The sequence below is a fragment of the Balaenoptera borealis genome (assembly GCF_965194805.1).
Source record: "Balaenoptera borealis genome assembly, chromosome: 10".
In the NCBI taxonomy this organism is placed as follows: domain Eukaryota; kingdom Metazoa; phylum Chordata; class Mammalia; order Artiodactyla; family Balaenopteridae; genus Balaenoptera; species Balaenoptera borealis.
The window spans coordinates 8,571,724-8,586,741 of record NC_138874.1 but is presented as its reverse complement, the minus strand read 5'-3'; the positions used below and the strand labels follow the sequence as shown (position 1 = coordinate 8,586,741).

Sequence of the window (15,018 nt, the reverse complement as noted above, 5' to 3'; positions counted from 1 at the left end):
CTGTAGTTTTCTTTTTTTGTGACATGTTTGTCTGGTTTTGGTATCAGGGTGATGGTGGCCTCATAGAATGAGTTTGGGAGTGTTCCTCCCTCTGCTATATTTTGAAAGAGTTTGAGAAGGATAGGTGTTAGCTGTTTTCTAAATATTTGATAGAGTTCTCCTGTGAAGCCATCTGGTTCTGAGCTTGTTTGTTTGTTGGAAGATTTTTAATCACAGTTTCAATTTCAGTGCTTGTGATTGGTCTGTTTATATTTTCTGTTTCTTCCTGGTTCAGTCTCGGAAGGTTGTGCTTTTCTAAGAATTTGGCCATTTCTTCCAGGTTGTCCATTGTATTGGCATATATTTGCTTGTAGTAATCTCTCATGATTCTTTGTGTCTCTGCAGGGTCAGTCGTTACGTCTCCTTTTTCATTTCTAATTCTGTTTATTTGAGTTTCCTCCCTATTTTTCTTGATGAGTCTGGCTAGTGGTTTATCAATTTTGTTTATCTTCTCAAAGAACCAGCATTTAGTTTTATTGATCTTTGCTATTATTTCCTTCATTTCTTTTTCATTTATTTCTGATCTGATCTTTATGATTTCTTTCCTTCTGCTAACTTTGGGGGTTTTTGTTCTTCTTTCTCTGAGCACTTTGGTGTAAGGATAGGTTGTTTATTTGAGATGTTTCTTTTTTTTTGAGGTAGGATTGTATTGCCATAAACTTCCCTCTTAGAACTGCTTTTGCTGCATCCCATAGGTTTTGGGTCATCATGTTTTCATTGTCATTAGTTTCTAAGTGTTTTTTTATTTCCTCTTTGATTTCTTCAGTGATCTCTTGGTTATTTAGTAGCATATTGTTTTAAAAATTTTTTAAATTTTAAAAATTTACCAAGGCTTGATATGTGACCCAAGATATGGTCTATCCTGGACATGTTCCATGAGCACTTGAGAAGAAAGTGTATTCTGTTGTTTTTGGATGGAATATTCTATAAATATCAATTAAGTCCATCTTGTCTAATGTGTCATTTAAAGCTTGTGTTTCCTTATTGATTTTCATTTTGGATGATCTGTCCATTGGTGATAGTGGGGTATTAAAGTTTCCTACTATTATTGTTTTACTGTCGATTTCCCCTTTTATGGCTGTTAGCATTTGCCTTATGTATTGAGGTGCTCCTATTTTGGGTGCATAAGTATTTACAATTGTTATAACTTCTTCTTGGATAGATCCCTTGATCATTAGGTAGTGTCCTTCTTTGTGTCTTGTAATAGTCTTTATTTTAAAGTCTATTTTGTCTGAGATGAGAATTGCTACTCCAGCTTTCTTTTGGTTTCCATTTGCATGGAATATCTTTTCCCATCCCCTCACTTTCAGTCTGTATGTGTCCCTAGGTCTGAGGTGGGTCTCTTGTAGACAGCATGTATACGGGTCTTGTTTTTGTATCCATTCAGCCAGTCTGTGTCTTTTGGTTGGAGCGTTTAATACATTTACATTTAAGGTAATTATGGATATGTATGTTCCTATGACCATTTTCTTAATTGTTTTGGGTTTGTTATGTAGGTCTTTTCCTTCTCTTGTGTTTCCTGCCTAGAGAAGTTCCTTTAGCATTTGTTGTGAAGCTGGTTTGGTGGAGCTCAATTCTCTTAACCTTTGCTTGTCTGTAAAGGTTTTAATTTCTCCATCGATTCTGAATGAGATCCTTGCTAGCTAGAGTAATCTTGGTTGTAGGTTTTTCTCTTTCATCACTTTAAATATGTCCTGCCATTCACTTCTGGCTTGCAGAGTTTCTGCTGAAAGATCAGCTGTTAACCTTATGGGGATTCCCTTGTATGTTAATTGTTGCTTTTCCCGTGTAGCTTTTAATATTTTTTCTTTGTATTTAATTTTTGTAGTTTGATTAATATTTGTCTTGGCGTGTTTCTCGTTGGATTTATCCTGTATGGGATTCTCTGTGCTTCCTGGACTTAAGATTGAATATTTCCTTTCCCATTTTAGGGAAGTTTTCCACTATAATCTCTTCACATATTTTCTCAAACCCTTGTTTTTCCTCTTCTTCTTGGACCCCTATACTTTGAATGTTGGTGCGTTTAATGTACTAGAGGTCTCTGAGACTGTCCTCAATTCTTTTCATTCTTTTTTCTTTATTCTGCTCTGCGGTAGTTATTTCCACTATTGTTCTTCCAGGTCACTCATCCGTTCTCCTGCCTCAGTTATTCTGCTATCTATTCCTTCTAGAAAAATTGGGATTTCATTTATTGTGTTGTTCATCATTGTTTGTTTGTTCTTTAGTTCTTCTAGGTCCTTGTTAAATGTTTCTTTATTTCTCCATTCTATTTCCAAGATTTTGGATCTTCTTTTTTTTTTTTTTTTTTTTTAAATTAATTAATTTATTTATTTATGGCTGTGTTGGGTCTTCGTTTCTGTGTGAGGGCTTTCTCCAGTTGCGGCAAGCGGGGGCCACTCTTCATCGCGGTGCGCGGGCCTCTCACTGCGGCGGCCTCTCCCGTTGCGGAGCACAGGCTCCAGACGCGCAGGCTCAGTAATTGTGGCTCACGGGCCTAGTTGCTCCGCCGCATGTGGGATCTTCCCAGACCAGGGCTCGAACCCGTGTCCCCTGAATTGGCAGGCAGATTCTCAACCACTGCGCCACCAGGGAAACCCCCTGGATCTTCTTTAGTATCATTACTGTGAATTGTTTTTCAGGTAGACTGCCTATTTCCTGTTCATTTGTTTGTGGTAGTGGGTTTTTGCCTTGCTCCTTCATCTGCTGCATATTTCTCTATCTTCCCATTTTGCTTAACTTACTGTGTTTGGGGTCTCCTTTTTGCAGGCTGCAGGTTCATAGTTCCTATTGTTTTTGGTGTCTGGCCCCAGTGGGTAAGGTTGGTTCCCGTGGGTCATGTAGGCTTCCTGGTGGAGGGGACTGGTGCCTGTGTTCTGGTGAGTGGGGCTGGATCTTGTCTTTCTGGTGGGCAGGGCTGCGTCTGGTGGTGTGTTTTGGGGTGTCTGTGAACTCAGTATGATTTTAGGCAGCCTCTCTGCTAATCTGTCGGGTTGTGTTCCTGTCTTGCTAGTTGTTTGGCATGGTGCATTCATCCCTGGATCTGGCTGGCCGTTGTGTGTAGCTAGGTCTTAGCATTGAGATGGAGATCTCTGGGAGAGTTCTCGCCGATTGATATTATGTGGGGCTGGGAGGTCTCTGGTGGTCCAATGTCCTGAACTTGGCTCTCCCACCTCAGAGTCTCAGGCCTGACACCAGCCTGGAGCACCAAGAGCCTGTCAGCCACATGGTTTAGATTAAAGAGTTTTCAACACAGGTCTTTCTAACTCTAGATCCCAGATCTTGGCATCGGTGGAGGCACTGCGTGGCACATCCTGTGGGCGGTGGCGGGCAGGTAGGCAGGCGCAAGATGAGGAAATTGTGGTTCCGCAGGCAGGGCTTCAACCAACTGTGCGAGAAGCTCAGAGGAGAGCTCTTCGCCTTCCAGCTCTTTTTTTTTTTAGCATGTGGATGTCCCGTTGTTCCAGCGTCATTTGGTGAAAAGACTCTCATTTTTCCACTGAATCACCTTGCACCTTAGTCAAAGATCAATTGATTTTATTTGTGTGAGTCCATTTCTGCGCTGTTCTTTTCTATAGATCTATCTGGCTGTTCTTTCACTAGTACCACACTGTCTTGACTACTGTAGCTTTATAGTAAGTCTTGGCATTGGGTACTGTTGGTCCTCTTTATTCTTCTCCTTCAGTGTTGTGTTGGCTTTTCTGGGTCTTTTGCTTCCCATATAAACTTTAGAATTAGTTTTTCAGTATCTACAAAATAACTTGCTGGTATTTTGATTGGGATTGCACTGAATTTTTAAAATCATTGTATCCCTCATTGCACCCATTACTTTTTTATAGTAAATGGACGTGGAATTTATTTGAGTTTATTATTATATGGAGTTTATTATTATTCATAGTAGATCCATCCAAAGTTTAAGATGTGTGTTTAACTTGATTTCTTTTCCCCAATGGCTAAGAAAAACTCCCATCATTATTCATAACCGATGATTCCCTTCCTTATTTATTGTGATGTCTTTTTTTTGTCATACGATAAGTTTGTACATTCCCAGATGGGTTATTCTAAGCTAAATATTCTGTCTATACACATGTCTGTCTTTTACTGTGCGAAACAGCACTGATTTAATCACTGTATTTTAGGAACGTTTTAAATTTTAATTGGGCTAGTTCTACCTTATTTCTGTTCTTTTTTCCCCTCACTGATTGTTCATACTCTTCTTAAATATTTATTTTCCCTAATGAATTTACTTGTGGTATTTAATTGAACTTAGTAATTCTGGCAAGAGCCTACGTGAAGAGCATACTATATTATTTGCTTAGCACCAATCCACTTGAGTTTGTTAGCATTAAACTTTATGTGCAAGCCATTTTAATATTATTATGTGCTTGAAAATGGAAGTATTGGTAGTTTTGAAAGTGTGTGTATGTTCCAAAGGATTTGGACAAATTCAGAAAGCAATTTAAATAGTACTGCAGGAGCTTTTCCTATTCTAAAAGAGGAATAATTTAGGAAGCAGTAGATCTTAGTCCTCTATTACCCTGTTTAAATTTTAAAAGAAAAAATTGAAACTTCCAAGTGAAAATTCTAAATATTTTCCTTAAGTTGAATGTAATAGTGTGGGAGATTGCCAAGTTTCCTGTATTGTGTAAGTCTGCATCATTGTTTGACATTATTTGACAAATTCAAAAAAATATTCTGTCTGATCAATACAAAAATCAGAATAAAGACAGGAAATTGAGCTAAAGTATAATTCAGTGAATTATTGAATTTATTTGGTGACTTCATTTGCTTAATTAAATTTATGGTGAGTTTTTTTCCCAAACTGATGGCAGAAAGGACTTTGTGGTCTCATGTCGTTTAAGAACAAGATGGCATCAGTGATGAATTCTACCAAACATTTAAAGGGGAATTAATACCAATTATTCTCAAACTCTTCCAAAAAATAGAAGAGGAGGGACACTCCTAAACATATTCACCAAGGCCAGCATTACCCTGAAACCAAAACCAGACAAGAATACGACAAGAAAAGAAAATTATAGGCCAATATCCCTAATGAATATAGATCAGAAAATTCTCAACAAAATACTAGGAAGCTGAATTCAACAATACATTAAAAGGATCAATACTGTGATCAATAGGGATTTATTCCAGGGATGCAAGGATGGTTTATCATCCACAAATCAGTCAATGTGATGCACCCCGTTACAAAACGAAGGGTAAAAATCATGACCATCTCAACAGATGCAGATCAACAGATGCAGAAAGAGCATTTGACAGAATTCAACATCCATTTATGATTGAAAAACTCTCCACAAAGTGGGTGTAGAGGGAGCATACCTCAACTTAATAAAGGCCATATGTGACAGGCCCACAGCTAACATTATACTCAACAGTACAAAGCTGAAAGCTTTTCCTCTAAGATCAGGAACAAGACAGGACGCCCATTCTTTCCACATCTATTTAACATAGTATTGGAAGTGGTAACCAGAGCAATTAGCCAAGAAAAAGCAATAAAAGGTATCAAATTGGGAAGAAAGAAGTAGAACTGTTACTCCTTGCAGATAATGTGATGTAATATATAGAAAACCACCAAAAAAAACACCAAGAAACAAAAAACTGTTGGAACTAATAAACAAATTCAGTAACTGTGCAGGATAAGAATATCAATATACAAAAATTTGTTGCATTTCTCTATGCTAATAGCAAACTAGCAGAAAGAGAAATTAAAGAAACAATGCCATTTACAATTGCATCAAAAATAATAAAATACCAAGGAATAAATTTAACCAAGGCTCTGAAAGACCTTTACACTGAGAACTATAAGACATTGGTGAAAGAAATTGAATGAGACACAAATGAATGGAAAGATATTTTGTGCTCATAAGATAGTAATCAAAACAGTATGGTGTCTGCATAAAAAAGACATATAGATCAGTGGAACAAAACAGAGAGCCCAGAAATAAACCCATGCATAGATGGTCAATTGATTTATGACAGAGGTGCCAGCGTATACAATGGGAAAGGACAGTCTCTTCAAAATATGGTGCTGAGAAAACTGGACAGCGACTTGTAAAAGAATGAAAATGGACCACTGTCTTATACCATACACAAAAATCAACTCAAAATGGATTAAAGACTTGAACATATGACCTGAAACCATAAAACTTTTGGAAGAAAACATCGGAGGTAAGCTCCTTGACATCAGTCTTGGTGAAGATTTTTTGGATTTGACACCCAAAGCAAAGGCAACAGAAGCAAAAATCAACAAGTGGGACTACATCAAACTAAAAAGCTTTTACACAGCAAAGGAAATCATAAGCAAAATGGAAAGACCACCTATGGAATGGGAGAAAATTACATCTCTGATAAGGGGTTAATATCCAAAATATATAAAGAACCCATACAGCTCACTAAAAAAACAATCTGATTAAAACATGGGCAGAGAATCTGAGTAGATATTTTCCTAAAGACTTATAGAGACCAAAATGTGCATAAAATGGTGCTCAGGATCTCTAATCATCAGGGAAATGCAAATCAAAACCTCAGTGAAATATAATTGTACACCTTTTGTATGACTATAATCAAAAATCCAAGAGATAACAAGTGTTGACAAGGACGTGGAGAGAAGAGAATCCTTGTGCTCTGTTGATGGGGATGTAAATTCATGCAGCCACTACAGAAAGCGGTATGGAGGGTCCGCAAAAAACTAAAATTGAACTATCATATGATCCAGAAATTCCACTTCCAGCTATTTATCCAAAGGACATGAAAACACTAACTTGGAAAGATATATGCCCCCCCATATTTATCGCAGCATTATTTTCAATAGCCAAGATGTGGAAGCAACCTAAGTGTATATCAGTGGATGAATGGGTAAAAATAAATGTGGCATATACATGCAACGGAATATTATACAGCCATAAAAAGGAATAAATCTTACCATTTTTGACAACATGGATGGACCTTGAAAGGATTATGCTAAGTGAGACAAGTGAAACAGAGGAAGACAAATACTATATAATTTCACTTTTATGTGGAATCTGAAAAACAAACAAACAAACTGAACCCATAGTTACAGAGAACAGATTGGTGGTTGCAGAGGCAGGGTGTAGGAGAGGCAAAATGGGTGAAGGTGGTCAAAAGATACAATCTTCCAGTTAAGAAATTAATAAGCCCTGGGGATATAATATACAGCATGATTATTGTAGTTAATAACACTGTATTGTATATTTGAAAGTTGCTAAGATAGTAGGTCTTAAAAGTTCTCATCACAAAAATAATTGAAAGTACTTGTGGTTATGGATGTTAACTTGACTTATTGTAATGATCATTTCACAATATATGGAAATATCAAATCATTCATCTAATATAAAGTTATATGTCAATTATATCTCAGTTTTAAAATATTTTAAAAAATTAAGTACTGACTATTAGAAAAAGAAGCATTACCACAAAGAAGTACAGGCCCAGATGGCTTCTCTGGTCAATTCCAGCAAACATTTGAGAAAGCAGTAATACCAATCTTAACCTCTTGCAGAATCCTTCTCAACTAATTTTATGATGTCAACATAACCATGGTCCTAAACCATGAGAAAGGCCTTACCAGAAAAAATGTTGTACACTAATAGTCGTCAAGGTCATAGATGCAGAAATTCTCTACAAAATACTAGCAAACCAAATTTATGGATGTACGAAATCAATAGCATATTATAACTAAGGTGGGATTCAGCAGAAGCTAATGTGTTCATGAAAGTGATTAATGTCTTTCTCCATATTAAAAGACATAAAGGGAAAGATTACATACTTTAATTGATACTTTTAAAACATTTAAAAAATAAATCATTTATTGTAAATTTGTAATGTAGGGAACTCTTTAATCTGATAGATGCTATCTGTAAAATGGAAAACCAGTGAAATATTGAATTATTTTAGTGTAATGTTAAAGGGGCGAAGGTGGGCACTATTAGAATTAAAAAGTGAATTTAGTAAAGTTAGAACTCAGTATAAATTGTCAGTTACATTTCTATATATTAGCAAAAAACAAACATAAAATAAAAATTTCTAAGTGAGTCTACTTATATTGGTATAATACAACATCATGTACCTAGGAATAATTCTAATGAAAGATATATAAACCTTTCCATAGAAAATTGAAAAGGATTTTGAAGGAAATTAAAGGTTGACCTAAAAAAAAGAGGGATATACAGTGTTGGAAGGCTGAGTATTATAAAGATGGCAGCTCTCTCCAAATTGATCTGTTGATCAATGCAATCTCAATCAAAATCGCAGCAGGTTTTCTTTTTGTGTGCATGAAAATTTATGTCTATTCTGATTATAGGAAATAGAGAGGGTCAATATTAACAAATATAATATTGAAGAAAAGAACAAAGTTGGGGCCTTTGGCTACCAGATATCAAAACTTATTCTGATGGAACAGTGGTTAGGATAGTGTGGTATTAGCACAGGCATAGAAAAATAGGCCAAAATAGAAGAGAGTTCATAGATAACTCCACATGTTAGTAACTTGATTTATGACAGAGGTGGCAATGCAGTACAGTGGAGGCAAGAATTATCTTTTTGTAAATGGTTCAAGGTCAACTGAACAGCTAAATGAGGGGGAAAATGAATCTGAATTCCCTCCCTATCACCATATACCCAGAAAACCAATACCAAACAGACTGAGGTCTCAGGTAAGAGTTAAGATAATAAATTTTCTCAAAAATAATGTAGAAGGATCTTTTCAGGACAAAAAGCACCAGCAATGAAGGAAAAGATGGAGAAATTGTACCAAAACTAAGAATGTCTGTCATCAGAGTTACCATTAAGAGATGGAAAAGACAGGACACAGACTGGGAGAGAATACTTGAAAAATATAAACAATTCTGGGAAATCAGTACGAACAAAAATAGACAACCTAATAGTAAAAAATGGGTAAAAGACTTGAACAAATACTTCTTAACAGCAGATATATTCAAAATATCCAAAGCATACGGAAAAATGCTTCATCATAGTAGGCTTCAGAGAAATGCAGATGAAAACTGTGATGAGGTATTACTACACACCCACCAGAAGATCTAAAATTTAAAAGACTAGAAGTATTGGCAAGATGTGAATCAAGTGAAACTCATACACTCCTGATGACAGTTAAATGTATACCACTGCTTTAGAAATCTCTTTGGCAGTATCTACTATAGCTAAATATTTATAAATCCATGACCAAGGAATTCCACTCCTGGTATATACCCAATAGATATATATTCCTATATTCACCAAAAGATATATACAAGAATATTCACCGTAGAATTACTTGTAATAGCCCTAAGCAGGAAACAACCCAAATGTTCAACTGTTGAATGGATAAATAAATTGTGACATATTCATACCATGGAATATGATAAGCAGGGAAAATGAATTAATTACTGCTACATGCGACAATGTGAGGAATCTTACAAACCTAATGTCAGCTAAAGGAAGTAGATAAAAAGAGAACATAGTCTGTATTTCCAAATTAGAAAAGTAATTAATGGTGATAGAATAATAGTTAAGTTTGGAGAGAGCATGAAGGCAGCTTCTAGGTTGTAGGTTCTGTCCTGTTTTTAGATCTGGGTGATGATTACATGGGTTTGTTTATTTGCTAGTACAATTTTGTGAAGCTATATACTCATGATTTATATATTTTTCTGAATTTGTATTTATTAAAAATGTGGGCCCTCCAAATCATAGTTTTACTTTTAGAAAATTGAAACGACTTCATTATATTTTGAATCCTGGAACACAGTGTGCAAATTTTTCAAGTTTTACCCCCTAATCTTAATAATAAACAACATGTGTGGTGGAGAATTACTTATAGGGTAGAGTAGATTTTGTTTTTCACTTTTCTCTAATTTATTATTTTAAAAACCTTAGCAGGGTAATGTATGTATTAAATATTTCAATTACTTTTCTTATGTTATGCCTTGATATTAAAAACTTTATGTTGGATGTTTTATTGTTGTGTCGTAGTTATCTAGAAATTTATCTATGTGAAAAACCAGACATGCAGTTTGAATAACTGAAACTAAATAACATGTTCGATATCATAAGAATCTCTAGGTTCATTTTACATTCTCTTATCTTGACGTTAACACATTGTATTAGGTGGCACTTACCGTAAGAAATAGGCTGGTGAATAATTCCAAATTAAATAGAGACTAAAAATCTGAAACAAAAGAAAAAAGATGATGTATCTTGGTTTTGGCATACATAGTAGAGCTTACGAGAGTGGGGATTTGAAGTTAAAGACCCAATTTCAAGATCAAGCTCCATCCTTTTTTTCCAACAACTTTGTTGTTGTTGTTGAGGAAAGTGTGTAACACATTTATATGTCATTTGTTTCCTCATGTATAAAATGCAGTCAATAAGATTACATGTAAAGTGTTCAGCTCCAAGCCTGGCACATAGTAACTTCTTACTTATATGACCTATAGATTTAATAATAATAACATTCTTTACCTTAAACAGTAAAATAAGCAACTTGAAAGAAGCAACCAAACTCATTTTTATAGGTATGGAATAGTTCATGTTTTGTGCCCTAATTTATAACTTCTATATTAATTAAATATGTTTAAAATTATTAAAATATACTAATTAAATGTACATATTGATTAAAATATGAATACAAAAATGGAGATGTCATGTGAATGTTCCACCTTTCATATGATATAATTTATAATTAATTACTTTTGTATTATGTTCTTAACTTCTGTCCTCTCTGCTTAGTCAAGTTGCTATTTAAATGACTATTTTCCTTAATGGAAATTGTGTTTTTATTTGAAAATAAGGTTGCTCATTTGTTGGTCTTAAATTTTTAATGCAGTTTCCTACAGATGGTAAAATATTTATTTTCTCTAAATTAATGGAATCAGTATGTTTTTTAAAAATCCCACATACTTGGATAAAAAATTATTGGAATAAGTACTCATTTGTCTTATATGCTTTATGGATTTGGTAACTGTTTAAATTATAAAATTGGTCAAGTTCATTGTGAGCTTTGTATTTCCCTTCCTTGATTAGCTTCATATAAATCATTCTCCACTGTTTGCAGGCATTTAATTAAATAATTCTTGTTAACATTCATAAGAGACGTGTCATGAAATTGCTCTACATCGCTTATGCATAATTACAACTTTATTGTACTTTATCAGTCTTTTAACTCTGTTGACCATTTGTCTTGTCTTCTATGTTTAGCTGAAAATTCACCCCCAGCACATGCTGTTGCTAAGCCTTTCTTTGGGTATTTGGATACTGAGTCTGTTATATTATTGCTAATTCTTGCTGCTTAAAAAAGTTTCACTTTTGTAATATAGATCATTAAAGAGCTTCTGTTACTAATTCTAGGAACTATGATTCTTGATTACAATTTCTCTTTCTTCTAGGAAAATCCCACAACACTTTATCTTTGCACTGATGCAAATGTGTGTGTGTGTGTATGTTTAACATTTTGATGTGAAAATAATGATGGGATAATAGAATGTCTTTGTTAATCATTGAAAAAGCATGGCACATCCTGGTTTCCTGATAAACATGAAAGGGAAATCATTTCACATTTCCTTAAGTTATTTTTCATGGAAGAGAATAAATATAAGAATTTGTCCTTTTAAAGGTAGAAAAGTGAATGATAATTATATTATACTGGACTTGACTAAATTGTTTCTCTGCCCCAGGATCTAAAGAAATAGATTCATCACTTTAATAGGTTCATGCTTAAAATGAGGACTTGAGCTTTGGATAACAGCTAAATATCTTGAAAACTTACAGTGAAAACCAGGGCTTTCCATTCAGTAAAGTGTTCTTTCTTAAGTAACAATGTGTTTGTAAATTCAGAGGTTGAGGGTAGGCTTAGAAGAGATTTTTCTGAAGACTAAATAAATTATTGATGAAGCCAAAATGCTCTGTTGTAAGTAATCTGTTGAATCTATTGAATCTCCCTGGGCCTTCAAAACAATCCCACCTGTATATTTAGGTTGATATTTTTATATCACTTTATAGCATTTAAAAAGTAATCACAATGTATATGCATCTTATGCACATTTCCTTCTTGAAGCTTGTTTACTAAGGAGTGGAGATTCTTAGTTATGGCGAAGTAGCATGAGCTTTGGACCTGATTAATGAATTTTCTAAAGAAAAAAAAATTGCAAGTAAACGTAAATGCGTGAAGAGTCTGAAGCAAACCTCAAGTTTCACTGATCCCCAATCATATGTGCTAAAGAAGGGAGGTTGGTTATGGAAACTTACCTTAGAGAGAGAGTATATCCCTCAGTGTTGAGATTTTTAAATTCTGATTGATTTGCTAGGAATCTTAGGGCCTTGTAGAGGCAGTCGTTGTTGACATATGGCTTTTTATTTGTTCTGTTTTACGCTTTGGATATAATTATATTCACTTAATTTTTAAAGAGTCATATAATGGTTATGAGACTAACATGCATTCATTAATAACTACATTTTAAACAATACTTGGATTCTGATGCAGCTTCAGAATTATTTGGCAAAGCATGCCTTTTGTTATACTGTGAACATTTATATAATGCTAGAAAGATTGGGCTAAGAGAAATTTTACTTCTATTTCATCAGAGATTTATAGTTATTTCTATAAATTATTGCTGTATTTCTAAACTGATCTTTTTCGTTAAATACATTTTTATAGTTAGAGGAGAATAGTGGTTCCTAAATCAAAGGCCTGTAGGTTTGAGAATTAGGTAAATGTTCACGTTTGCTTTTGAATATATTAAATTATTGTTATTTCATGTACCTGGTACATATTCAGCCTAATGCCTTTTGAAGTTCTGATTACTAAATTAATTGAAAACGTTTGTTTGTTTGTTTGAGGAGATTAAATGTTATTAATTAAAAGTTTGGATACTGTTTCGTATCCTTCAGAATTGGAAGTAGGTTTTGGTGCAGGGACCACATTTCAATTTATTTAAATGACAGTAATTAAAACCTTGCTAGCTACTTATTTGTTTGCCTGTTACTATTTTGGCTTTTTCGTTCCACAGAAAGTTGATGTGAAAAAATGGGTGTGTGTTTCCACGTATTTACAAAGAGATTGTGATATAAACGGGTGCATGTTTGCTGTTGCCTCTAATCTTTGTTTTGCTTCCTAGTGTGGCTGGTACTGAGTATTCAAAATAACTGCTCTGTTGTAATCAACACATATTTTACCAGTCTCCAGTTAGAACCTTTATAAGTTTCTAGTTTTCTTCTCCTGAAATGGAATCTATTAAAATATTCTCTATCCCTGGAACATTGTAGTCTCTATGTTATCGGCTTTATCGTTATGATAGGCTTCTGGTCAATGAGAAGGCTTTTATTATTAATATTGTGTATCTTTTACTGAAAAATCTTGACTGTTTAATCTTAGAATCCTACTGCTTAGCTCTCACATTTTTCCATGTGCTATAGAAAAAGCCTTTATACATATTCATACAATCTTAAAAAGAAGGTGAATGAGAAAATATCATGAAGAAAGTTAACAGTTGCAGGATTCTGGAGGCTAATTTGGAGACCAACAGTGTGACAAAGTGTGTGATGTGGCCAAATTAAGTTACTATTCTTGGTCTCAGTTTCTTCAACTATTGAGAGAGAGGGAGGGAGGGAGGGAGCGGGACAGAGGGAAAGGGAAAAAGATCCTTCCAATTCTGAACTCCTTGTAATTCTGAATGGAAATTAGAGTTTCACCAGCATTGATGTCCCCGATCCACTTTTTCCCCCAAGTGTGCAAAACAGTGAGGCCCTTCACTGTTGTGTTGTTTTGTTCTTATTTGCCCTGTGACTTAATATGATGAATCAGCAAATACTGGATTACCTGATGGCTTCATTTTACTTTCATTATTTTCCCTGATTCTGGGATGCAGTTCCCCTGAGGCAACATCTTGAGACTTTTACTGTCTTTTCAGTAGCCTTTCACTTGTGTTTCCCAAACACTTGCCCTGTTTCCCAAACTTCTTTCAGCCCTTTATACTTAAGGAACGTTTTGTTTATTAAATTCACCATTTCCATGATGATGACACCCATGTATGGATTTTTGAGAGCTACTACTTCTATGTTATAACTCTGGAAATAATTTTAATTCATCATCTGTTTCTTCATAACTAAGCTATCTTTCTTTTTGAAATTTCCTCTCTTCTCTGCCTCTAGTTAAAATTCTGATCCGAATTCTTGTCTTGGGAATGGAAACCTGTTTCTAAGAACATGTGTTTCACCATTTTGTGCTCCTTCCCCAAGATTAGCCATCCTCAAAGAAGTTCCTGTCTCATCTTTTTATCCCTTCACTTCCGTTCCAGTATTCCTGTGCTGTATCCAAATCAGTAGTTCTTGAGCCAACCACTCAAGCCACTTTAATTCCTTTGGAAATAGAATATTTAAATGAATAAACCCCCTTTCTACCACTGTCTAGAAGTATCCCCATTCTTTCCTCTGTATTTGGTTGCTTTTTTGAAGTGCCTTGCTATGTGGATTTTCTCCCTCTCATTTTCATAGGGATTTCTCATCTCAAAATTTATTCTTAGTACGTTTATTTGCAAAGCTTTACCTTAGAGATTACTTTCTAGTTCTGCGAAAGTATTGGAGGTATCATTGAGCTGACAGTAATGCAGTTTAGCTCTGTGACTCACTTCATAAGCTATGTCAGCTATTTGTGGGCATTCGTCTCCTTGTTTATAGGATTAGAATCTGGGCTAGCCCTTTCTGGTTCTAAAATATTACTGTTATGTTAATGATAAGACATATCAATGCTGAAATGTACCTTCATTGAGATATCATGTAGTGAAAATAACCAGCTGGATTTGCTCTAGGTAACTGATAATCACTATATGTATAGGTCTCAGTAAATTTTAGACTTGAGCTGTTTCTTTCTTTGAAGACCCGTGTAGGTCAAATCTTATGCGCTTGCCGTAAGGAGTTTGAAAGTCTACTGTCACAGGTAGAATTTGTTGTTCTCTGGGG

General features: G+C 34.8%; 1 protein-coding gene across 1 annotated transcript in view; it reads left to right on the top strand.

Moving 5' to 3' along the window:
* RYR2 (ryanodine receptor 2) overlaps nt 1-15,018 on the top strand; it is a 777,004-nt gene that overhangs the window by 322,409 nt on the left and 439,577 nt on the right. The window lies entirely within an intron of this gene.